The 27,667-nt window shown below is 44.2% G+C and overlaps 1 protein-coding gene across 3 annotated transcripts in view; it reads right to left on the bottom strand.

The window, feature by feature from the left end:
• LOC137529030 (fibronectin type-III domain-containing protein 3A-like) overlaps positions 1-27,667 on the bottom strand; it is a 138,201-nt gene that overhangs the window by 74,136 nt on the left and 36,398 nt on the right. Inside the window, exon 1 of one of the 3 annotated variants that reach the window (XM_068250909.1) lies at positions 21,944-21,987. The exons of the other annotated variants lie outside the window; for them this stretch is intronic. The gene's annotated coding sequence lies outside the window, so the exon portion shown is untranslated. Of the gene's footprint in view, positions 1-21,943; positions 21,988-27,667 lie in introns of those variants that run through there. 3 annotated transcript variants of the gene reach the window in all.

The raw sequence follows: 27,667 nt of genomic DNA, 5'->3' as shown, positions 1-27,667 counted from the left end.
ACCCCATACACATCAGTGATGGCACACAGAGCACCCCATACACATCAGTGATGGCACACAGAGCACCCCATACTCAGTGATGGCACACAGAGCACCCCATACACATCAGTGATGGCACACAGAGCACTCCATACACATCAGTGATGGCACAGAGCACCCCACTCACATCAGTGATGGCACAGAGCACCCCATACACATCAGTGATGGCACACAGAGCACCCCATACACATCAGTGATGGCACACAGAGCACCCCATACACATCAGTGATGGCACACAGAGCACCCCATACACATCAGTGGTGGCACACAGAGCACCCCATACACATCAGTGATGGCACACAGAGCACCCCATACACATCAGTGATGGCACACAGAGCACCCCATACACATCAGTGATGGCACAGAGCACCCCATACACATCAGTGATGGCACAGAGCACCCCATACACATCAGTGATGGCACACAGAGCACCCCATACACATCAGTGATGGCACAGAGCACCCCATACACATCAGTGATGGCACACAGAGCACCCCATACACATCAGTGATGGCACACAGAGCACCCCATACACATCAGTGATGGCACACAGAGCACCCCATACACATCAGTGATGGCACACAGAGCACCCCATACACATCAGTGATGGCACACAGAGCACCCCATACACATCAGTGATGGCACACAGAGCACCCCATACACATCAGTGATGGCACACAGAGCACCCCATACACATCAGTAATGGCACAGAGCACCCCATACACATCAGTGATGGCACAGAGCACCCCGTACACAAGGTGCAGTGTTGGGACCCTGGCTTGAATCCCAGCGAGGGCACTATCTGCACAGTTTTCTTGGGTTTCCTCCCTTTACTCCACTTTGCTCACACATCCTCTTGAACCACGTCGCCCCCCCTTCAATAAGTTATGAATGTGGCTGCCAGAATCATCCATTCTGCTCACCGTTCCACATCCACATTCCCCTTTATTTGCCTAAGAAACCTGTGGTCACTTCTGTAAACTATTCTCCAAAGACTGCTGTAGAGAGTGAGAAATACTTGCTTAGCTCCCCTGACTAGGAGCATGTAGTAGAGCAGGAGGGATCATGCTGTGACCTGCGGTATAAAACTTTCACAACAGCTAGCCAAAGAAATCCAGTTTGTTAGATTGCTGGTGCAGCAAAGGTTGGGAGTCTATCTGGTAATAGCTTTACATACAAAGAAGAGCAGTGATATTAACGTGCTGCTGCTCAACAGTCACAGTAGCAAGGTGGGCATATCTATGACTCTGCAACATTTGCTTAAATGGACCTTCGCTGTAAATTCCAAAGTGAGAAGTGGGCAAAATTAAACTAATATGACTGTTCCCTCCCTCATTTTATCCAATGCAGCATCGGTTGACTACATCATTAAGCAGCAGGGAAGCATTGTGGCAGCTCTGGAATGCAACATATGTGGCTGGCACCACACTGATTCTTTACCTCTCCTCTCTGATGGCTCATACACACGGGGTAAGGCTGTCGCCGTAACCACGTGGCACGCGCGTGTTGCGGAAACAGGTTGCCCGTGTGTATGGCGCGCACGCCCCGAACTGTCTCCCGTCTGAGCTGTCGCCAGGCGATTGACATGTTCAATCGCCTGCTACAGCTGTCGCCGCAACGGTCGCTAGTCCGCGTGTGTCTACGGAGTAGCGACAGGAAACACAATGCAAGTGAATGGAGCATCCGGCCGGGGGATGCTCCATTCACAGACAGCTTCCAGCGAGTCTCTGCCTTTCTGGGGAGACATGTGGACAGCTGACGCCGGCAGGGAGCTGTCGCTCCCTGGTCGCTTGTAAACATGCAACGGGGGACATTTGTCCCCCCGTGTGTATGTAGCTTAAGATAGGCTTTGTACTAAGACCAAATTACACTCCTACTAGGTATCCTAAAACACAAAGCCTCTACATACTTGCTGCATACCCCTCCTCCTGTTCCCCCCCCCCCATTCCCTTTAGATTGTAAGCTCGCAAGGGCAGGGCTCTCTCCCCCTTTTGTGTCTTGGTAACCATTATACATTTTATTCATCATGTTAATTTTATCACTGTCATTACCAATTCGATAATTTGTATTTTGTATCATTCTTTGTATTTTTTCACTAATTATGTATTCTGTATATTGGTGTACACCATTGTCTGTATTATTATGTACCCCATGTTTGTTTCTTACTTTGTACAGCGCCACGGAATATGTTGGCGCTTTATAAATCAATAATAATAATAATAATAGGCTGGCCTAGTGACACAGGTAAAAAGCAGAGTAGCGCTCTGAGATAGGTTGGCTCAGTGGCACAGGTAGAAGCAGAGTACTTCTCTGTGATTGGCTGGCTCAGTGGCACAGATAGAAGCAGAGTGCTGCTCTGAGATAGGCTGGCTCAGTGGCACAGGTAGAAGCAGAGTACTGCTCTGATATAGACTGGCTCAGTGGCACAGGTAGAAGCAGAGTACTTCTCTGTGATTGGCTGGCTCAGTGGCACAGATAGAAGCAGAGTGCTGCTCTGAGATAGGCTGGCCTAGTGACACAGGTAGAAGCAGAGTACCGCTCTGATATAGACTGGCTCAGTGGTACAGGTAGAAGCAGAGTACCTCTTCGAGATAGGCTGGCTCAGTGTCACAGCTAGAAGCAGAGTGCCTCTCAGAAATAGGCTGGTTCGGTGGCACAGGTAGAAACAGAATACCTCTCTGAGATAGGCTGGCCCAGTGAAACTGGTAGAAGCAGAGTACAGCTCTGAGACAGGCTGGTCTAGTGACAAAGGTAGAAGCAGAGTACTGCTTTGAGATAGGCCGGCTCAATGACACAGGTAGAAGTAGAGTGCCTTCCAGACCACACTATGAGGCACCTCCGCACCTCCTACAGGTGGCAATCTCTTAGCAGTCTGTACAAAGGCAGAAAACTGACATGGCAGTTTTTCAGAAAGATGTCGTGGATAACCAACACACCCTGGATTTTAATGCACAATTGGTTAGTTTGTAGACATTCTTTCCTGTTTTCTGTTGTGAGTTTTCTTTTTACACCGTTTACACCAGAGCGCTACTTTAAATTACTGGGGGGGGGGGGGGGGGGTGTCAAATTTTATGTGCTATGTGACTGAACTGTATAGGCATTTTTAGGCAGGCAAAAACGCTCACATTAAAGTGTTTTGACTGTCCTCATATTGTTGGGCTTTAAGAGTTAATGGCCTCCAGCTTTTGCATGAAAAAAAATGAATAATAAAAAATTAAGAATGAGATAACAGGATACAGGAAATTTGTCATGCTATATTACGTTTATCTGGCATTTTTTCCACAAGAATAAAACAAAAGAGCACTGTGTTCAAAGGTAAGGGTTTACTGCGTTCATTCTGCTGCCTTAACAAATACTGCTGAAGCATATAAAACACATACAGCGAATCAAAACCATGCACAAACACAAAATGCTGCAATCACGGATTATGCCAACTCCAGAATAACGCAACCGAGAGTTTGATCTATGAGTGCCAGCTTCCTCTTTAACCAAGTGACTGGCAACACCAGGTCAAACATGCCAAAACTGCATCACTTCCTATCCCTGTAGACTTATGCCAGAATTACATCACATACTCACATCACTTCCTGTCCATGAAGACTTGTCCATGTAATGTCTATAACGAACACCACAACCCTGAGCTTAGCTGCTGTTATATTAGAAATCAGAAATAACTTAAGTGTTTAGTAAGGCTCAGATGACCAATGTTAGTTTGGCTTATGGCAAAGGCACTTGGGGAAGAAAATATATACACATATACCTAGGGGGAGACAGGCCACACTTGGGGGGGGGGGGGAGAGGGGGTGTTAGTCCCCCTGTCTATTCCACAGGCTTGAGGAAGGGCTTGGCCCAGGCTATGTTGCTCAGCTATAAAAGAAGTATGTGTAAGGGCACACAGCTAATCATGCTTCCTGTGCTGTGTTTTGTCTGAATTATTTTTGGCAGTAACATTATATCCTACACCATTTACTGTACCAGGGTACCAGTTATATGTGATCACTGTAATAATTAGTTTTTAAAGAATAACTTTAACCCAGGATTGAACTTCATTCCAATGAGTAGCTAATATTCCCTTCTGCACAAGAAATCTTTACCTTTTCTCTAATAGATCATCAGTGGGGTCTGTATAGCTGATATTGTGGTGTAACCCCTCCCACAGTGTGATGTCATCATGACCATGGTCCTGACAATGGGCTTGATTAACTAAACCGTGATAACTCATACTATGGCTTCACACACATTTTCGCATTTGCAAGCAATTGCGAAAATGACCGCAAATTTGCGATGGCGAAAACAGCCTCCATGTGAGTTATCACGGTTTAGTGAATCAAGCCCAATATTAGTCTGTGAACCCAGTTGCATATTGAGAAATAACAGCTTTTTCCAACTGCCAAGCAAGCAATTTTCTTCTGTGCATAGAACTCTCAGTAACAAACATTGGCCTCGATTCATCATTGTCTTTGAGATAACTTTTTCCAGTTTGTTAAATTACCGAATTCGAAGTTTATTGATTTCTAGTTGTATTCATCAAGGTTTTTCCGCATTCGGTGTGAACGATAACAATGCGGTAACCATTCGGTAACGTGTCGATGTTTCCATTTTACAGCGGTAATGTAACACAAGGCCATAAGATTCCCATGGAATTGTGGGTAAAAGGGCAGTCCTTTGAACACCACATAGCAACATTCCGAATAGGGCTTAACACCTGGACCAGGATTCTGGAAGTGGCTTGGGACAATCCCACAATTTCACCAGCTTTGGCTTGATAGGAGCCTTTTCTGAAAAAAATATAGTGCAGCTAGCAAATTAGTTAACCCTGGCACTGCCTGTGTTCTCTTACAAGATGATTCAAGATAAATGCCTATGTCCTGGTATAGCAAATACATCCATTCTCTTGCAAATTGATACAGTTCTAGACCTTATTCTTGCCCTTCTGCACCTTTGAATCACTTTCAGCTGATACATAACCACTTCAAATGGCTCCATCTTCTCTGTCAGCAATGATCTGACAGGAATAACGACAGAGCAGTGAAGGAGATAACTAATCCTAAATGTAACGCTAAACCACGCCCACTTTCATGAATTGCACTGTCTTCCGTTTTAACGCATCACTAACGAATGATTACCAAATTATTACCATAATAAAGGAAGTTGCCTAATAATTATGCACACCTGATATAGGGTGTTGATGTCATTAGACCACACCCCTTCTCATTACAGAGATGCACATCACCTAATATGCCTAATTGGTAGTAGGCTTTCAAGCCTATACAGCTTGGAGTAAGACAACATGCATAAAGAGGATGATGTGGTCAAAATACTCATTTGCCTAATAATTCTGCACTCCCTGTAAAGATGTCACCACCTGTGATACATTTCATAATGGAAATCAGGGGGAGAAAAGATTCTACAATGAGCAAACCCTGACTAAATAATCAATTAATATTGTTATCAATAAGCATAAGTATTCATTATGTTATTTTCACTACAGTTACTCTTTAAAATGCTCCCTCCTACCAGTACTGGATACAGAGCATGGCCACAGTCACTTGGGCAGTACTGAGCCTAATATGGAGATAGGAAATACACAGTCATTTCAGGATTACACAGAGGTCAATTAAAAGATTTTCAGAAGAAAAAAAAAAAAAAAGTCTCTCCGGAAAATAGATTTCTTCTCAGACCTGCTAAACAAAGCCAGCCACAAAGCGGCGAGTTACTGGGAAAATCCCGTCTTTGTTAACACAGGAAAAAATGGTTCACATATTCAAATCTGTTTAATCTAAAGTAACCCTTTGTGAAAACCTCGACTGTACATAAAGCATCTGCTGTGCCAGTGTCCTCCGCAAAAGTTTCACATAAAGCAAACTTCCTGTCATACTACTTTCAGGTCAGAGACATCTGGAGGTCTGAGCAGCACAGATGCCAGCGGCCTGTACTCAGAACACACAGAATAAACCCCTTATGTAAATCTGGATCCAAGCATTTGGCACCTCAATCACATAACGGGTATTCCCCTGTCTGCAGCTCCTCCCTTTCTGCAACAGGACCTCCCACTGCGTTGTGCAGTTACTGGCTTGCCAGATACAATATTCCATTACGACACCTAACATTAGACCACCGCATCTGCTTACAATGGGAGAGGTAGGGAGCTGCATTTGCAATTAAACATGGAGAAACTTAAAGGGAGCCCGAGGTGGGCTAAAAAAAACAAACAAAAAAAAACAAACAAAAAAAAAAAGATACCCGATCTGCAGGACTGAGTGGATCAGGTAGTCACAAAAAAACGCCGTTACCGTGGCCGCAATGGCCTACTTTCACTTTTGTGACCTATAGGTCACAACGCTGCACAGAGACTGTCTCTCATAGTGTGCATGGAGGAGGGGGAGCGGCCAGGAAAAAAGTGCGCTGCCTGATGGCAGCTCAAGAAACTCTGTAGAAACGCCCCTGGCGGGTGTTTTTTGTACGGGGAATTCCTCTCCCGTGTCTACCTCCGAGTTAGTCTCGGGGAGCTATGGCGCGGCAGTGGATGCACAGAAAGCTGCGGTTGGGGGACACAGAGCCATGTCAGGAGGCAGAGAACATGCCTCTGTGTCCCATCTGCCCCAGAAGATCCACCTCGGGTTCTCTTTAACCACCCTGGCGTTCTGATTAAATCGCCAGGGTGGCTGCGGGAGGGTTTTTTTTAAATAAAAAAAAAAATATTTCATGCAGCCAACTGAAAGTTGGCTGCATGAAAGCCCACTAGAGGGCGCTCCGGAGGCGATCTTCCGATCGCCTCCGGCGCCCAGAATAAACAAGGAAGGCCGCAATGAGCGGCCTTCCTTGTTTTGCTTATATCGTCGCCATAGCGACGAGCGGAGTGACGTCATCAACGTCAGCCGACGTCCTGACGTCAGCCGCCTCCGATCCAGCCCTTAGCGCTGGCCGGAACTTTTTGTTCCGGCTGCGCAGGGCTCAGGCGGCTAGGGGGGCCCTCTTTCGCCGCTGCTCGCGGCGAATCGCCGCAGAGCGGCGGCGATCAGGCAGCACACGCGGCTGGCAAAGTGCCGGCTGCGTGTGCTGCACTTTATTTGATAAAAATCAGCCCAGCAGGGCCTGAGCGGCAGCCTCCGGCGGTGATGGACGAGCTGAGCTCGTCCAGACCGCTCAGGAGGTTAAAGGGAGCCTGAGGCGAGAGGCTGCCATATTTATTTTCTTGTTAACAATGCAAATTACCTGGCAGCCCTGTTCATCTTCTAGCAAAAGTAGTGTCTTGAGTCAAAACCCTGGAACAAGCATATGGCTAATCTAGTAAAACCTGAGCATAGAACAGCGCAGCTCTGCAGTATGATTGATTTTCAATAGATTTCCAGCTGGAATCTATTGGAAATTGATGTGCAGTCTACAGTAGGAATCTATTCTTTTCAGAAATCATTTTGGAACATTGGGTGGAAATCTATAAGTGTATGGCCAGCTTTAGTCTCTGACCAATAAAGCAGCATCACAGTCATCAAATCTTTGTTTTCTCCAAGGTGATATTTTCAAACTTGCCAATAAAATGCCTTTTAAACCACCAGCAAGCAGACAAATACACAACCTAATTTTGATAGTAGTTCTTCACCAACTGTCAGCCTTTGTTCCCACTTGAGCGGAGAACTGACATTTTTTTGTCCGTTCTCCGATCATTGCTAAATGAGCGGTTCACACTTGTCACGCAGTAGGAGCGGATCACACTTGTCACGCTGCATCATATGCCTGAAAGATAAATCGAATTTAAACCGAAATCGCGATCACCAAGATCACAATTTCAGAATTGTCAAAGCGGCAATTATCGCGATCACATTTCCACATGAGGGAAGTTTGAAGAAGTGGCTTCAAACTTCCCCAAAGTCCCGTCGCGTGTGGCCCGCAGCGTTGGACATTCCTTCCGCACGAGTCCAACACTGCCCGTCCTCTATCGCCGTCTGCCGGCTCTTGTGCTTGGCAAAACTCCAGGTTCCTGTATGTCATGTGACATACAGGAAGTATTCCGTGCATTAGAGCTTGCAGGATGCGAAGTGAATAGACAGGCATCGCTGGACTCGTGCTTGAAGCTATGGCACTTCTGTGCAGTCCGCGATAATCCAGACAGGAGGATGCGTTCCCCCATATCGCTCCAATGCGGACCATCACAGAGGACACTACACTGTCCACTACCACTGGCCACACGTAGTCCAGCACAAGTGGGAACAGAGCCTTAGGTACTTTTTTGTAAAATGCATAAAAGATATTTTAAAGTGGATCTGAGGTGAACTTTTACTTATTGCATAATTGTGTTCCTTTCCTATGGTTTATAGGGCATTCCTCAAGCCAAATACTTTTTTGTTTTTGTTTTAATACTCAAATTTCCTATAAACTAAATAAACCACGCCCACAGGTTTTCAGAGAGCCTTGGCAGTAGCAAGGGCTCATGGGACCTCAGTCTGGGCAGGAGGAGGTGTTACTAGCCATTGATTTCAGAGGCAGAGGGGAGGAGGGGGGATTCGGTTGTTTTCACAGGCTTAATGATCAAGATACAGATAAACCTGCCTCTGTGTAATGTTTACAAACAACATGGCTGCTGTCATTGTATCACAGGAAGAAATAATCATTTTCTATTAAAGCTGTTTGCAGCTATATTTGCTGTGTAAAGTATCTAAACTTTAGATAAGATATATAGACAAGTTACTTGTTATAGTTAGTTTTTCATCTCGGATCCGCTTTAAGGAGAATATGAAAATTACGGTATCTCCTGGGAGATAACTTAGGAAAAAAAAAATGAATTGCATACTAGTCATAGGGTATCATTCATAAAGCATTTCCGCATGCGGAAATGCTAAAAACAGCTGACTTTACCGACCACTCGGCAAAGTCAGCATTCATAAAGGCTCTTTCCGCATGAAAAAATGACATTCCCGTGCAGAGTGATACATTTCCGCCTTGTGCGGAGTTTTTCTAGATTAATCTAGAAAAAGTAACAAACACGTCCATTCATAAACATTAGAGCAAGCGGTATCCGGAAGGAAAATACTGCTTGCTCGACAGTAGCGATAGGCGGGCGGATTACATGTAAATGAATGGGACGGACCTCCCAAGCAGCATCAGGCAGAGGAGCGCACGGAGGGAATCGGGCAGCTTTTATGTTTCCGCATGTCTTCCGCCACGCTACCGCCAGCTTCCTCCAGAAAACCTCTGCACTTCTACCGCAACAGGCAACTTCTTTATGAATGCCCACCCAGAAGTCTTAATTACCTGTTGCGGAGAAGAACGGTGTTTTCACGCACTACCGACAGCCTCTTTATGAATGATACCCATAGTGTATGGACACCTAGATACGGCAATGTGTCACCACTTACAGTATGCTCCATTCTGTGCACGGAAAGCCTATACAAGTCTCCAGCGTTGTACTGAAATTAGCCCAACAGCAAAACCGTCATTTAAGTTTATTCTATAAATAGGCTATTTATTGCAGAAGTTACACTGAGAAAACCCTACACAGTTTTTTTATACTTGCTAACTGGCAGACTGTCACTACCTAAAAAGCATATTCCTTGGTTGTTAAACTCTAACACGTTCTTAACAAAACAAGAGCTTAATTAAGTTAGTGTGAATAATTACCATTTCTCACCAATTAAACACTGGATAAAAGGTCTATTTGCCATTCAGCCCTTTAATTGTAGATGTGTGTAACAGCTTTCCCTGCGTGCAAGGGAATATATTACTGAAATCAAAGGCATAATGGAGCACTTTATAACACGATGACGGACTTCAACAGAACTGGGAGAGTTGTAGAAAAACACATAGAAAGGCAGAAGCAGAACATAAATGTAATGTAAAATATGCATCTACTAATAGGCGATTTAATAAAATTCATGTTCACCCCCACAAATTCAGCCATGGATTGTCAGGATGTATCTACACTTGACCAATCATGTGCCAATCACAAGGTCAGAAAGTGAAAGTCAAGAAAGATGGGAATAACTGCTACATGAAAAGCCACTGTACAGGCTGCAGGCAAATTTTATTACCACCAGCTCTGGGGCAATGACATCACACCTGTGCATAAGGTTACAGCAGAATCTCTTTATAGTAGACTTCCAAGGGACTGGGAAAAGTGGTTTACTATATCAGAAAGGGCCCGTTTCCACTTGTGCGGTGCAAATTAGTCGTGGAAAACGCAAAACGAATTTGCGCGCGTATGCAATTTTTTTCCCAATTTTGCGGGCGTTTTCGCATATGTTAGTAAGTATGCGAATTTAATCATGTCAGTGCCTGTGTGTTTTATGCGAAAACGCCCGCAAATTCGCGGTAAAATTAACATGCGAAAACGCATGCCACTTTCCTATTAAATACATTGTATGTGAATCGCATAGCGGTATGCGAATTCTGCGGGGTCTACCGTGCAGATTTTTTCTGCACAGAAAAATGCTCAGAAATCCTGACAAGTGGAAACAGGCCCATCCACTTGTATTGTCTATGCGAATCTGGATGCAGGAAACACATGCAGATTCGCTCTAGTGGAAACGGGCCCAAACTGCAGAAGTTCTATTCTATCAGAGTTTACTATAACAGGTGTTACTCCTATATACTTATAATGGTGCTTGGCCAGGACCTGGACACTTAGTTTACGATACCCGAATGTTTACTGTATCAGCATTTTCTATAACAAGATTATACTGTAATTTATACGCTACCAAATGCTATTAAAGTCTCCCTATTGTCTGACCAGCTACCTGGTCCAATCCTTAAAGCCCCATCTATACGATACAATTTTTTGTGCAATTCGATTGGATCGATTAAATCCGACATGTCCGATCGGGATTCGATTAGATAGTGTTGGTCGAATGTCATTGCAAAACAATGGCAAATCGATCACACCACCGATTGAATCCCGATCGGACATGTCGGATTTAATCGATCAATCGAATCGCATGAAAAATTGTATCGTGTAGATGGGGCTTTAGACTTATGGCACCCGTAATATATGGATGTTGTATCTAGAGAGCAGTGGGCTGCTGGTTGCTCAGCCAAGCTCAATTCTGCTCAGAGACCACAGTTGTGACCAACAATACAATGCAACCTGCAAACCCCACCCTGTTACCTGACTGAAGAGATGCAAGGGCTGCCTGTTAGCAGCTTGCACAATCCCATCTCCAACTAATAAGAGGAACTGTGATCTTGTGACTGGACCAATAATCAATACAGGGATTGCTTAGGCAGCAGCTGTACATACAGCTTTTAATAATGAAAATGGATGGTCGATCGGCTGCCAAGTCACCTGATGTATGGGCCCCTTTAAGTAGAATAAGTCAAGCTGCCAGAGGTTCCTCTATATAAAAGCAATGGGTAGCTGCAGGTCTCTGCAACATAGCACCAAGGGATATCTACTATTGATCATTCGATGACGTTTGTCCACCATAGAATGTGCATGTGTTCAAACCAGGAACGATGCTTAAAGCGGTATTGTCACCATAAAAACCAATTTTCAACAGCAACTGGTCTGAGTGTATTAAGTGATAAAGATACTAATCCTGCATTCAAAACTTGCAAAACTTTTTCTGCTGTTATGGTTTGGAGTGATCACATTTTAGGAGCACTGGCCCTTTAGTAGACAGTGCCAAACAGTTGAATGCTGGGGGTTCTTTTTATCTATAATATATTCCTCCTCTTCCATTTATTTAATTGCCTAGCTTCTTATCTGAAACACCTCTGCTCACTTGGGTTTACAAGCAAGGCTTAGGCGACTTTGCGATTGGAGGAGAAAAAAAAAGACAGTGCAGTTCCTAGTATACACCTCAGTAGGAGTGTCTGAAGACTCTGGGAGGAGGGCAGCTAATGAATACACAATGAGCAAGAGAAAGGAGGGGGGAAAACAAGAGTCGGGGAGGATATGATGTCAGCATGTGCTTGGTAAAATTGCCATGCCACTGCCTAGAATAGGATTTTCTGCTTTTCCTTTATAAAATTCACAGGAATCATTACATGGATAGCACAGTACATCTGTTATGTAAGTAGAAGTAGTATTCATCTACTTATACAGGGAGTGCAGAATTATTAGGCAAATGAGTATTTTGACCACATCATCCTCTTTATGCATGTTGTCTTACTCCAAGCTGTATAGGCTCGAAAGCCTACTACCAATTAAGCATATTAGGTGATGTGCAGCTCTGTAATGAGAAGGGGTGTGGTCTAATGACATCAACACCCTATATCAGGTGTGCATAATTATTAGGCAACTTCCTTTCCTTTGGCAAAATGGGTCAAAAGAAGGACTTGACAGGCTCAGAAAAGTCAAAAATAGTGAGATATCTTGCAAAGGGATGCAGCACTCAAAATTGCAAAGCTTCTGAAACGTGATCATCGAACAATCAAGCGTTTCATTCAAAATAGTCAACAGGGTCGCAAGAAGCGTGTGTAAAAACCAAAGCGCAAAATAACTGCCCATGAACTGAGAAAAGTCAAGCGTGCAGTTGCCAAAATGCCACTTGTCACCAGTTTGGCCATATTTCAGAGCTGCAACATCACTGGAGTGCCCAAAAGCACAAGGGCCCATATGCAATTCACTTTTTCACCTGAGTTTTCTCCTAGGTGATAATTTTTCATCTTTAATTTAAAACAACTTTCCAGCACTATTCAACTAAAAAAGTGCCAAAAAGTAGGCGAGAAAGTACTATTAAAATTATTTTGAGCATTTTCTTGCTTGTTGGTGGCTTAAAATGCATTTTATTTAAAATTATCACCTAGGGGAAAACTCAGGTGAAAAAGTGAATTGCATCTGGGCCAAGGTGTGTAATACTCAGAGACATGGCCAAGGTAAGAAAGGCTGAAAGACGACCACCACTGAACAAGACACACAAGCTGAAACATCAAGACTGGGCCAAGAAATATCTCAAGACTGATTTTTCTAAGGTTTTATGGACTGATGAAATGTGAGTGAGTCTTGATGGGCCAGATGGATGGGCCCGTGGCTGGATTGGTAAAGGGAAGAGAGCTCCAGTCCGACTCAGACGCCAGCAAGGTTGAGGTGGAGTATTATTATTATTATTTAGTATTTATATAGCGCCGACATATTACGCAGCGCTGTACAGTATATATATATATATATCTTGTCACTAACTGTCCCTCAAAGGAGCTCACAATCTAATCCCTACCATTGCCATATGTCTATATTATGTAGTGTAAGTACTGTAGTCTAGGGCCAATTTTTTTAGGGGGAGCCAATTAACTTATCTGTATGTTTTTGGAATGTGGGAGGAAACCGGAGTGCCCGGAGGAAACCCACGCAGACACGGAGAGAACATACAAACTCTTTGCAGATAGTGCCCTGGCCGGGATTCGAACCAGGGACCCAGCGCTGCAAGGCGAGAGAGCTAACCACTACGCCACCGTGCTGCCCAAGTACTGATTTGGGCTGGTATCATCAAAGATGAGCTTGTGGGACAATGCTCCATCACACGCGTCCAAGTACTCCACAGCGTGGCTGGCAAGAAAGGGTATAAAAGAAGAAAAACTAATGATATGGCCTCCTTGTTCACCTGATCTGAACCCCATTGAGAACCTGTGGTCCATCATAAAATGTGAGATTTACAAGGAGGGAAAACAGTACACCTCTCTGAACAGTGTCTGGGAGGCTGTGGTTGCTGCTGCACCCAATGTTGATGGTGAACAGATCAAAACACTGACAGAATCCATGGATGGCAGGCTTTTGAGTGTCCTTGCAAAGAAAGGTGGCTATATTGGCCACTGATTTGTTTTTGTTTTGTTTTTGAATGTCAGAAATGTATATTTGTGAATGTTGAGATGTTATATTGGTTTCACTGGTAAAAATAAATAATTGAAATGGGTATATATTTGTTTTTTGTTAAGTTGCCTAATAATTATGCACAGTAATAGTCACCTGCACACACAGACATCCCCCTAAAATAGCTAAAACTAAAAACAAACTAAAAACTACTTTCAAAAATATTCAGATTTGATATTAATGAGTTTTTTTGGGTTCATTGAGAACATGGTTGTTGTTCAATAATAAAATTATTCCTCAAAAATACAACTTGCCTAATAATTCTGCACTGCCTGTATATGCGTTTTTTTATTTCTAGGTTAGCATGGGTGTCTCTTGTTCTTTAAAGAAAATGGCCGTGCATTGTACATCTAACGCCAGTTCAGTCGGCGCGCAGGTTGACTGTTTGATTTCAATCATTACAGTTTACACAAGATCTTATGTTTCAAAGATCGGGTGTTGAATCAGTGACTGATCATTGATCGGTGAAATTGAACAATCTCTGTTGAATGTGTGCAGGAACCCTCATGCATAGTTGACATTTTTTTGCGTGCCATTTTGTTATAAACGGGAAAAGAAGAAAACATTTGTATTAGTAAACAAATATGTGAAATGTGACAAATCCAATATTTTGTTCTATTATGAAATCCAAGCCATCCAAAAATACTGTGGTATTTTTACACAAGACATGTTCTGGGGAAGTTTTAATTAAGTTCAGTAACAGACCAAGAAGCTTTCTGTACAACAAAAGACATTTACCAATAAACAGCATTTCATAATAAAATACTACCGAAGATTACAATCAGATGAATAGGAGAAAAAATGCACTTCGATTGTCTGCAATGATATGCAATACCAAGCCCTGTCCCTAGCCCTCATTTCAAAACTAAAGACGCTCCTTTCTCCCCTAATATCTGCACTCGGCTGTGGGTGCCCCCTCCATGTCGTTACCTTTCCTCTGGGTAGGCCAAGGCAAGCTGTTGGGTACTGCTTTACTATGTCCAGATTTAGGCTTCTTGCACACAGGGACGTCACAGGCGCACGTTAGTGCAGCCTGTAACGCTCCCCCAACGCACAGCAATGTAACACAAGTGGGCTGTTCACACTGCCCACGTTGCGTTACATTGTAACGCAGCAAAGTGCTGCATGCTGTGCGTTCTCCGCGGCTAAGCCGCGTTAGACTGTTTGCACATGCTCAGTCATGTTGGGGCGGAGGGGAGAGCGGCCGGGCACATGGCTAATTAATATTCACTGCACTCAGTGACGTGCAAGGTTTACTTCCTGGAGCGGCCGATCTGTGCGGCGATTGGCCGGGCGGGACCACGTGATGCCGCATGCGTCTAAGAGTACGCATCACGGACGCCAGAGTGAGCTGCACAACGCGGCTCACTCCGACGTCCACACCAGAGAGCACCAGGCATTGCGTTAGGGGCACGTTATATGCCCTATAACGTCCCCTAAACGCAACGTCCTGGTGTATAACTAGCCTTAATGTGTCAATAGGTTTATAAATCTCACTATGTACCTTCACAGCATATTCTGATTCATAGGAAGGGAGTTGGGAGGGGTTAGAAGTCCTCTTTAGGGTTAGTACATACGTCCAACAAATTTCGGCTGGCGAGAAATCGGTGCCCAATCCTTCGGGCAACATTGCACGGCTGACACTGTACAGACGCGTCTTTAGCCTGCAGGCTAGCAATGTGCTCGGTTTCTATGCGGGGGCATGCAAAAGGAGCAGCAAAGTTGTGATACGCAGTTGGCGGGGTCAGAGGCATGAGCAAAGCTTTTAGTTGGAAAGGAGTCAAATCCGTCCACCAGCGGCTGATCACTGGCCGAGGCATGGAGGGATGCAGTACACACACTACATTCTGAGCAAAAGCGGTCATTATCAGCCAACGAGTTTTATCTAGCCTGTGTACGAAGGTTTAGAAATAATATCGGATTAGTAGGCTTGTGAGTAGCCAGCTGTCCAACAGCACTTGGTAATGCAGAGATAGAGAACTCTGTGTAGGTACATTAATGATGTCTTGCGTCTGGGAAAGATTATGTGTTTACTAAATGGAAACTTCACATGAAAGGAAAAAAATATGTCAAGCCTGGACAACCTGTAAAAAAAATATGATCTATTGAAAATTCATAGCCTGCATGGAAAACTCGAATGTACTGCCTAAGATTAAATGTCATAACTAGATGTAACTCTATTGCAAAAGAAGTGAATAGATAGAGCAGGCCTGGACAAATACCAGGCGCTGGGTAACCAATGTTCCTTATTAAAGCTTAAGTTCTTGTACAATTTTTGTAACTGCACTTCACAGAAATGCAATTGTAAAAATACAGCATGCATTAAAGGGAACCTGAGATTACGGATAAAAGTGTATTTACACTTACCTGGGGGTTTCCACCAGCCCCACGAGGTCCGTGGCCTCCCTTCACCATCTTCTCTGGTCCCTCTGTTCACTAGACATCCTCGTTGGTAATCCGCCGGACCGCGCTCTTCTGTGCATGTGTGGCTCGCCCGCTCACGCACCCTGTGACACGCTCCCATGCCTGGGAGCACAATGCTCCCAGGCATGGGAGTGCGGAATTGGCACGCACGTTGCCGACCCATGCATGCTCAGACTGACCGGATTTCCAAGGAAGATACCTAGTGAAGGGACGGTCGGAGAGGACGGCGAGGGAGGCCACAGACCTCATGGGGCTGAATGAAGCCCCAGGTAAGTGTATATAAATAAGGCACAGTGTACCATCTCAGGAACACTTTCAGTTTAACCCTTTGGGGACCGGCTGTCTAACCCCCCCCCCTCCCCTTAAGGACCAGTGCATTTACCTGTGGGGGGTTAGACAGCCGGTCTGAGGGGTCAGGCAGCCGGATCCCCAGTATTGTTAGGTAGCCATTAGAGTCCCCAGTATCCTTCCAGGTTCCAGCAATGAGCAGCTCTAGCCCCCCAACGCTCTGGCCGGCATCCCCGCTCACACTGACGTTAAGTTCCGGGTTGCGGCTTGATAACGTCATCAAGCTGGGACCTGGCACTTGAGGCAGAGCGAGCACAAATGCTGGCCAGAGTGGAGCGACGATCGCCGGGGGAACAACAGGAAGGTGAGCGGATCCTCTTCCTCCTCTCCTACCGCCGCTTTAACAGTGATCACTACGATCCAGTGGCGATCGTAGTGATCACGTGATCAGGAGCCAGTCGCAATGGCTCCTGATCACTGAGGGGAGATGTCAGTTGTCATATGACATCCTAATCCCCCCTCTCGGGTGCTCATGATCGCGTCAAGAGCGGAAGCAGCAGGTGGCGTAAATCCTACGCCGCATCAGAGTTAGACAGCCAGAAGTGCGGCGTAGGATTTACTACCACCGGTCCCCAAAAGGTTAATGTATATATAAAAAAAAAAAAAAAAAGGTCCATACCCACAGCAGGATTTCATCTGTCAAATTTACAGATGAATGAATGTTCCAACCGGCATAGTGTAACAATCTTATCTTTTTAAAAAAGCGGTGAGCGATTGTAACAGATGGACGATGTACGACGATGCACGTACATATTGAAAGAGCGTCATGATAAATAAAATAGGCTGCACAAGGAAGAGGATCAGCAGGACAGCAAGGCAATGTGCACTGCTTAATGTACTAGGCAGCCAAAAGAGATGTGCCGACACAGGCTTACAATGAACCAGCAGCTTTCAAACTTTAAAATTTAGTTTGAAGCTGCGAAAAGAAATAAACATGTCAGCCTACATATCCCTCTCACCTCGGGTTCCCTTTAAGGGTGCATACACAGGGATCAGTGTTTAGTTTTGGGGCCAAGCTGTAAACAAATGCAAGGCATTCTTTGGCTATTAATAGGGGGGTGGGGGACAATGGAAGAATACTGTATTTTTCTCTCCATTAGATTAGATGAGACGCACCTAGGAGGAAATCAAGAAAAATATTCTAAACCAGAACCAGGTATGTTGTCAAAGTGCAAAGGAGTCGGAGTGATCCCATATCATTGCCATATCCAGGTTATTAGTTATTTTATTTCATTCTGATCGCCATAGACTGCAACGCAAAAGTACCGCGATAGGAAAGCACCCGTCGTGTGCCGTCGTTTGTACCCACTGCAGAAGACGGATCCAGGAATGAACGTTCGTTGGATTGCCAGAAGTTCCCCCATCTATCTTCTCCAGTCTTCAGGTGGGTAAATTGCCTTTATACTTACCTAGTGGTTCTGGGTCACCATGATCTGGGTATTACTTAGTACTAGCGAAACATCTGTTCATCTCATCTGTTAAAGAGGCACTCCAGTGAAAATAATGTGATAAAAAAGTGCTTCATTTTTACAATAATTATGTATACATGATGTAGTCAGTGTTTGCCCACTGTAAAATCTTTCCCCTCCCTGATTTACATTCAGGCATTCACCACACGTTGACATTTTTACTGCTGGCAGTTGATGTCACTGGAAGGAGATGCTGCTTGCTTTTTTGCAGTTGAACCCAGCTTTAAACAGCTGTTAATTCCCATAATGCAATGAGGTTCACTGAAAGGAAATGGTCAGGACCATGGTCCTGACATCACACTGTGGGAGGGGTTTCACCACAATATCAGCCATACAGAGCCCCCTGATGATCCAATTGTGAAAAGGAATAGATTTCTCATGGGAAAGGGGGTATCAGCTACTGATTGGGATGAAGTTCAATTCTTGGTCACGGTTACTGTGTGCAATCTACTTTAACAGATGCAAGTGTGTAACCTATGCTAGGCTGGCCCAGTCGTTCTTGTTATTTACACAAATTGTATAGCAAACAAAAAGATGCTTCCCTTCCTCCAGATATTGCCTGGGGCTACACATTTCCCATACCACTTTTTTTTTAATAAGTGTAAACTTCTAAGCTTGGGGGGGAAAAAACTGAATACCTTCTAAACTTCAAGATTAGTCAGCACAAAACTTGGATATACACAAAAGTGTCCTTAAGATGAACACAATAAGCTTCCTCTTATGGTGGGGGATGGGCAGCCCACCCATGCACACACAAACTCATACAGGAAATCCTAAAGTGCTATTTAAGGTCAACAATGCACCAAATCCCTGCAGGAATAGGCAGCTTATTGGAATGGATTGTTCTGACCCCACAAATTTGGACTTGAGAAAAATATTTAGAAGAAAGATAAACAAAAATTGGAGTAGAAACCCACAATATACGGCCTAAATGAAGGCTCAATTTTTAGCTTAATTCTTGTTCAATCATGAGAATTTGTTAATTCTTTTTAGTAAAGCAATCATAGCAACAAACCATCACTAAAAATAAATAAATAGTGGAGAAAGTGTAGGATATTGTTTTTTTTACATTTTTTTTGTGCGTTACCAGGCTTGCTTGTCTTTCCAATTGGAAAGCCAAAAATTCTTTGCAAAATTAGAATGATGAATGTTCATCAATCAGTTTAGGTGCGGACAGCCAGCTTCTTGCAGCTGCATAATTGTCAATGTTATATGTAAGATGAGGACCACACGGCATTGCTACTTATTGGTTAGGTGGGAGACAAAATGGCTACACATGCAACTTGTTATGGTAAAGGAGGGGGTGTGGCTGTTATTTCATGCATGAACAGGTTTACGTGATCATGGTGGCATTGCTGTGGGAATACAGGGCAGTAGGGTGACTGTCGGAGGTGCAAGTATGAACTGTGCATACACACTACAAGTATTTAGCTTTGCTAGTGACAGGGGTTTACATTTCCCAGCATTCAGAGCTATTTGTCCTACAAAATACCAAAAGCAGTGCAATAGCAAGCTGTATCGGAAAAGACTACTGTACTTAAGGTGGTCATACGTCAGGCCCCTTGATGGCCAAACAACCCAAAAAATTGGTGTAACCAAGTGCATGCTCGACAGACAATGCGACCAATTTCGGGGAGAAATTGGTTGCATGAATTGGTTGGACATAATGCAAGCTGTAGGGCCGACTCACTCGGTGGGGTGCATGGCGGTGAAGGCGCCACTCTAATGTTTAATGTGGCCCGTGGTACCTAGTGTACTCTATACATTACCTTCCTGCAGCCTCCGCTTGTTCCGGGCTCCCTCCCTCATGCATCCATGTGCCCCCACGTGAATGCCTAGTAAGGGTGCGTGTGACGTCACACGCGTGCCCACGTTACTAGGCAATCACGTGGGGTGTTTGTATTGACAGCCGCCGGAGCCTGGAGTAAGCGGAGGCCACGGACAGTAGCTGCTTACAGTGCACTGGGCGGCACAAACATTAGGGGGGACAGCGTCAGGTCGGTGAGGCGATTGGATGCTGCATCACAAGAATGATTACGGTTTGATTTCAGCATGAAATTGATCAGGAATTGGCCTGTGGTGTATGGGCAGACAACAGATCTTTCTCTACTCAAATTTGATCAGAGAGAGATTTGTCTCTTGGTCGAATCTGCCCACCATCGCTAGATGTATGGCTACCTAAATTATTGCATCTCTTACCTAACCCATTCAATGCAAACAAACAAGTAGAGAAGTCCACTTCAAAGTGGAAGGCGACAATTGTTTTTACTGTTTTGTATACAGTGTGAAAGGATTACAACTGCTCAGGTTTTTTTTTTTTTTTTTTAATGGCGACTTTGTTCCCACTAGAGAGACTTCAGTAAGCCTCTTTTTACATTTTTACAGTAATTCCAGTCAGGTGTACAGTGTGAGGAGACCTCAGAAGGGATAATGACAACAAAACCATTCAAAACCTTCCACTCCTTGGTTCAAAATGTGTTTATACAGCTCTGTGTTATCCGATCACAAACAGCCACTGTAGGGTGTGAGGGGTTTAGGCACAGGCAAGCAAACTGACCCATAGGAGAGCTGGAACACCAGAAGCATATAGTGTAGTGGTTAGCACTCAGGCCTTGCAGCGCTGGGTCCCCAGTTTGAATCCCAGCCGGGGGAACTATCTGCATGGAGTTTGTATGTTCTCCCCGTGTCTGTGTGGGTTTCCCCCGAGAACTTCAGCTTCCTCCCACATCCCAAAAACATACAATTAAGTTAACTGGCTTTCCTCTAAATTGTCCACAGACTACGATACATACACTACACGGTACATACATAAGACATCAGGTGGTGAGTCCCCCTGAGGGACAGTTAATTGACAAGACAATATACTCTGTACAGCGCTGCGGTAGAGGTCAGCGCTATATAAATACTAAATAATAATAAGTATATTGGTAGACACGGTTATGAAACCAGACTACAAGGTAATATAGGAAGAGTTCACCTACAGCATTGTCTCTTTGCTAGGATAGGTGTTCTGGGAATCCTTTATTTAGAACTGGAAGCATGTGGCAGAGAAAGGCACATTTACTTAAGGAAGGAATCTAGGCTCTAGGAATGCACATGTTAATGTAACATATGCTCAGGTTACAAGACATACAAAGTTCAGAGTTCAAGAATTTCAGTATGGCTCCCCTCATGTTCACATGACAGAACAGAATAGTGAATTAAGAAAATGGGTAAAATGGTTTTTACTACCAATAAATTGATAATTGTTATTACTGTAAGTAAATGGAAGATGTGCTTACAAAGTTGTTATGATTATTTAGTATTTCTATAGCTCCAAAATATTCTGCAGTGCTGTACAGGTTACGTATATAGTCTTGTCACAACTGTCCCTCAGAGGGGCTCACAATCATAGTCTAGGGACAATTTAGGGGAAGTCGATTAACTTATCTTTATGTTATTGGGATGTGGGAGGAAACCAGTGCCCAGAAAAAAACAAACATACAAACATAGGGAGAATAAACAAACTCCATGCAGATAGTGCCAAGGCTGGGATTTGAACCCAGTGCTGTAAGACGAGAGTGCTATATACTACAACACCATGCCGTCTTGGGAAAGTGCTTGATAGAAACAGGCAGCCAGGGGGGATCCCCAGATCATTGCAGCCAGTCAAACCATTCACAGATTCTAATTGCATTATTGATCAGGGAACAAATTGGAGCCGACTTTCATAAGTATGCTTAGGGTTGTGACACACTGTGCTGAAGCAGGTAGCGCACCCTATGAGTTGTTCCTGCCCCGCTACAGGCGCTTACACTGTGTGGCGGAAGCATCCCATATCCTCAGATATAAAAATGACAGAGCTTGTCATGACAAGAATACTTACCGGTCCTGGCATCATCCCTCCAGGCAGGTTCTCTCTCTGCCCCACCCCCCCTCAGAGAAGCGGCCCTCGCGATTACTATTAAAATGACAACCCCCATCTGCGTTGCTGCAGCCTACCACAGTTCGGCAGCCGCGGCCTAATTGGTGGCTGCTGAGCTGGGGGCGGGCCGCGGCAACGCAGGCAGAGGTTTCCAAACAGTTTCAACAGTCTTCGGAACCATGGCCACAACTGCATTTTTAAAAGGGGGGGCGGAGCATCACCTGTGATCTAATGAGGTTTGCCAGGTAAATATTTTAACCTGAGACACCACCCCAGTCCGTCATTAAGGGCCTAAATCCGCAGAGTTTCCCCGTAGGCGAATCGCGTGGGTAAGCTCTGCCATAGGTAACAATGGCACCGCCGGCCGAATCGCCTGCGCTAGCGATTCGGCTGGCACTTCCATCGGAATTGGTGCGGGAGGCTGCGAATACCATAGACGTGCATAGCAGACACGTGCGGCTCAAGTGGAAACGGGCCCTAAGACGGAACTTGGAATGACAGGCAGTGTCATTTTTAACAGAAGTACGCTAGAAGTGTTTTTAAAGTACAGGAGCCTAGATACTGGCTACTTCCTGCACCACAGACTGGCGCCGCTGTACACGGCAATCTCCTCAGAGAGATTCAGTCTGTGGCTTCCCCTCTGCAATCTGTCCAGAAGTATAATGAAATTCAGGCACCTACACCCACAGAGCCAGGAACTCAGTCCTGCTTCTGGTTATGTGATCCAAAATTCATGAATGTAATGTTTAACTGTAGAAGCCTCATTTCACACACTCCAAATTAAAGGTAGCATTTGGACGCTCTAATTACAGAGCTATTAGGTGGTATTTTGAGAGCTGTGCCTGGAGATTGGCTTTAAGTATGACTTTCTAACCACAAAAGGTGTTTCAGAGAGAAAATAAAAACAAATGATGTATTTCCCTGTACCCCGCCCACGTTAATTTGGCAGAAAATGAAGCACTTTGTGTCAGGGTGCCAGGAGCAGAGACTGCAATAAGAAAAGTACTGAGGAGAGCACAGCAAGCAGGCGTGGCAGCCTAATTACACCTTTCGTGTCACCGTTCTTTCCAAAGGGGAAACAGGGTGTTGAGTGTAAACAGGATAAATGTCTCCAGCAGTGAAATGTACAGTAAGAGGTTGAGTCTGCCTAGCAGCTACTGAAAAAAATCAAACATATGAAACTGTATTATCTCTCCTGTCAGCCAGAACATTCAGTCACTGGATGAAAAACACGCGGCCTACGGTCTGCCTCTATCCAAACAAAACCTGCTAACAATGTCATCACATCCCCTCGTTTAGTCTAGACGGGTGGGCATATATGCACATCACCTTCAATGTGGGGGGGAGGGATGCTGAGTAGGAGGCATCAAAGTCTACAAGTCCTAAAACAATAAATGTAATTTTATATTTTTTTCTAACAGTAAAGCCACATACGGACATTAGATGGGTGCTGTCTGGTACGTCTTACTGTAGTTGGCTCAAGCAGTAATGCCGTCTCTAATTAAAGGAAACCAAGCTCTACTTTTGTCTCTGCAGTTTGTCCTGGTTTCTAATGGCTACAAGAGCTGCCATGCCCCCCTCACCCCCTACCCTTCTAGCTGCCCATTATTTATCCAGGAGAAGGTGTGAAGAAAGTATCTGCGGCTTCTTTAAAATCTCTGAAGCATGGTTTCCTAATAAAGGCCCATGCTAAACTTTTAAATGTAAAAAGGAGGTAAATTGGTGGATCGCAGCAGAGCAGGAAAACGGATTATGAACATTTCCAATGTTATTAATAGGATTAATTAGCACTTTTAATCGGAACGCAACGCAAACGCAAAGTCCTGAGCTGCTGTATTTTTCTGGATAGCGGATGAGTTTCCCATAGAAACCTATGGTAGAAACTCATCTGCTCTGGACACAAACCAAACCCGAAAATCGAAGCACACACTGAACTGCCCACTCTGCATAGGCCATGTAGCCTGAGGCTCAAGGTGAACTGAGCCTCAGCCTTGCGCACACGTTAGTTCTTGGCCAAAGTGGCCGGTTAGTGCCCTCTTAGCCGAGAATCCAGCATATGTACATTGGGCCGGATCAAAGATGATGTAGGTCTCAGCTTTGCAGCTGCACCTCGGCCACAGTTTTGCCAAAGCTCTGCAGAGGTAAAAGGCAGAGGAAGGCACCAGAGAGCACTGGGTCGCCATGATTTCAACAACACATTCTGCTCACCGTCCTGCTCCACAGAAGTGCTTTGTGTTCTCCTCTTTCAAAGTGGCAAAAGGTATTCAGAAATCTATCAGCTCATCGATGCTTTATAAAAAGTAGAGATCAGGAACGTCACATGAGGCCTTATAAAAATAGAGATTGCTTATACAGATCGTCGCTTTTCAGTATGAGGATCATCTTATTTCCAGAAAAGTGCCGTAGTGCATAGAAAGTAGTGCATTTCATTGGCATTCAGCTGATCGTCCCCTTTATAAAACAGGTCCAAAAATCTCTCACCTACAAGAAGAATAAAAATTGTGTGACTGAAAGTTTCCCATGTTTATACCTAGAGTAGTCAGGTGACCCGTATAACATACAGGGGACTAGTGTTCACTAGTAAGGAGTGCACTTCATTCCAATCAGTAGCTGATAACCCCTTTCCCACGAGAAATCTTTACGTTTTCTTGAACAGATAATCAGGGACATCTGTATGGCTGATATTGTGGTGAAATACCTCCCACAGTGTGATGTCATAACCAAGGGCCTGACAGTTTGCGGTCTCTGAACCCCATTTGCATTGTGGGAAATGAAGGCTTTTTCCAAATGCCAAGCAAGCCGCATCTCCCTCTGCCTCCCTCCTGCAGCATCTCCCTTCCGATGCATAGAACTCTCAGGGATAAAAAAAACTTTCCGTACAGATCACCAAACTAAAGATGTTGTCACCAGTGATACATTTCAGGATGTAAATCAGGGAGAGGAAAGATTCTGTAACAATGGGCAAACACTGACTAAATAATCTACAAATATTGTAGTAAAAAAAAATAATAAATGTTATGCCTTGTGTTATTTTTACTACCGTTCCTCACTACAGTTTCCTACAGTTGAAGTTACCAGCTGCACAGAATGTAAACATTCCCTCAAGAGAAATCAGAGGGTAAGCCAAGACTCATGCTGGGATTACACGATACTTTTTTTGTAAGAATCGTTCCGATAGATGCCTTCGATGATAAAATTCCGACATGTCCGATTCGTTTCCGCTCGATTTCTTATAGAAGTCAATGGAAAAAAGATAAGAAAAACAAGTGGAAGAGAATCGAGCAGAAAATCGAATGGCTAATAGATCGCGCGCCAAATCGAACGCAAAAAAACGTATCATGTAATCCCAGCATAATGTAATCTTTAAAAAACAAAAGAATGGTTGACTAGGTTCTATCTGGAAAGAGCTATAAAGCAGGTTTTATGAGAACACATAAAAGTAAACTAAAACTTACTGAATAATACACAGTGTTCTTCAGGGTAGAAATGAAGGCTAACTTAAACGAGTTATCAGGGAAATTATACAAAATGAGCTTTACTCACCTGGGGCTTTCTCCAGCCCCTTGCAGCAGACTGTCTCGCGCTGACCGCTCTGCGCCGCCGATCCTGTCTCTGTGCACGGTGCGGAGGCCTACCCTGAGGGCAGGCGCAGTAAGCCGCGTACAACGTGGGCTTGATTGACTGCGGCGGTTCGCACAGGCGCAGTGAGGACGACCTCAGGGTCGGTCTCTCCACCGTGCACCAAGACGGCAGCGGAGAGCTGAGCGGTCGGCGTGGGACAGCTGGCTGCAAGGGGCTGGAAAAAGCCCCAGGTGAGTAAAGCTCATCTTGTATAATTTCCCTGATAACTCCTTTAAACAGACACTGAAATGGAAAAAAATATGATATAATGATTTGCATGTGTAGTACAGCTAAACAATATTAGGAGCAGATACATAAGTCTAATATTGTTTCCAGTACAGGAGGAGTTAAACTCCAGTTATCTGTGCAAAAGAGCCATTGAGCTCCAAGATGTTCAAAGTCTTAGAGAGCTCTGTCTTCTGAAGCTTGTTATCTCAACTTTCAGTCACTGTATTTTCTTTTTCTCTCCAGAGAACAGTTCAAAAGTTCACTGGCCTGCTCTGTAAAATCATTTAGAATGCTGAGTAGTGTGTAAACTGCAAATATTGGAGACTGATGCAATGTTATGAAAAAAAACCCTATACAACTGAAAATAAAAATATGAGAATATTTTCTTTGCTACTAATGTTCTAGTAATTATCCATACTACACAACCAATTCATTATATCATATTTTCTTCGCTTCAGTGACTCTTTAAACAAGGTGAAAGAAGCATAAAAAATGGATAGCAATAACTGGTACAGATAACAGGGAAGCATTTCACACATCCCGGGCTTCTTTAAAGTGACCGTTTCAGAATCTGTAAAGAGTTGCAGCTTCTTCTGAAGTCATTTCACAATCCCCCTGGCCACAGCACTACTGAGGTTGCACAAGTTTCAGGAAAAAACAATTGTTCTTCAGAAAACTAAAAATTCCTTTTAATCAGTAAAAGGGAATATGTGCACGCTACACTGGAAGCTTCTCATGTGCAGATGTAGAGGAATAAACCAAGGAACTAATCTTACTAAAGGCACTGCAAGGAAAATAAGAAAGGAAGTGTTGTCACATGAACAGCAGATCCCCATTCAGGTTACTATAGAGAAGGGGAGTCAAACTCAATCGCCTAAGGGGCCAAAATCTACAACATAGTCTAAAGGTGGTTATACACTTAAAGTGGATCCGAGATGAAAAACTAACTATAAGTAATTTGTCTATATAGCTTATCTAAAGTTTACATGGTTTACACAGCAAATCTAGCTGCAAACAGCTTCAATAGAATATGATTATTTCTTCCTGTGATACAATGAGAGTGGCCATGTTATTTGTAAACATTACACACAGGCAAGCTTATCTGCATCTAAAGCATGTGAAAAAAAACTAATCCTCCTCCCTCCTCCCATCTGCCTCTGAAATCTCTGGCTAGTAATACCTCCCCCTCCTCCTGCCCAGACTGAGCTCCCATGAGCCCTTGCTACTGTCTGAAAATGCCAAGGCTTTCTGAAAAGATGTGGGTGAGGCTTGCTTAGTTTATCGGGAATTAGAGTATTAAAACAAAAACAAAAAATTATTTGGCTTGCAGAATGCCCTATAAACAATAGGAAAGGAACACACTTATGCAATGAGAAAAAGTTCATCTCGGATCCACTTTAAAGATTTGCAACAGATTCGACCATCAGATAGATTTCTGTCAGATGCCTGTCAAGTCAAATCTGACAGGAATCTATCTGATGTGTGCCACACACTAGGAAAAGATTTTCAATATGGAAATCGATCTAAATGCATTATTCGACCACTAGTTGACCTAAGTCCGTTTAAAACCGGGCTCTAGGTCTCTTTACGCACCACCGCCGCAAGACAGTTTAAAGTTTAAGTTATATTTTGGGCACTTCCTACAAGTTTTTCCTAGTTACAGTCCAACCCTTCAGGGTAGTATATGGTACACCATGTGTCCAAATAGCAAAGGAGAACAACGAACCAGCACCTGCCAAACAGATCTGGGATACCGAACGGGAATGGTCAACTTCATGTAGGCACTGTCGGTGGTTGCGGGAGTGCATCCCACCCTTCTCAGTCTATTTCACTAAT

The sequence above is a fragment of the Hyperolius riggenbachi genome, chromosome 8, assembly GCF_040937935.1.
Source record: "Hyperolius riggenbachi isolate aHypRig1 chromosome 8, aHypRig1.pri, whole genome shotgun sequence".
Taxonomy (NCBI): domain Eukaryota; kingdom Metazoa; phylum Chordata; class Amphibia; order Anura; family Hyperoliidae; genus Hyperolius; species Hyperolius riggenbachi.
The sequence above is the reverse complement of the archived record's forward strand: the minus strand, read 5'-3'. Positions and strand labels throughout refer to the sequence as shown.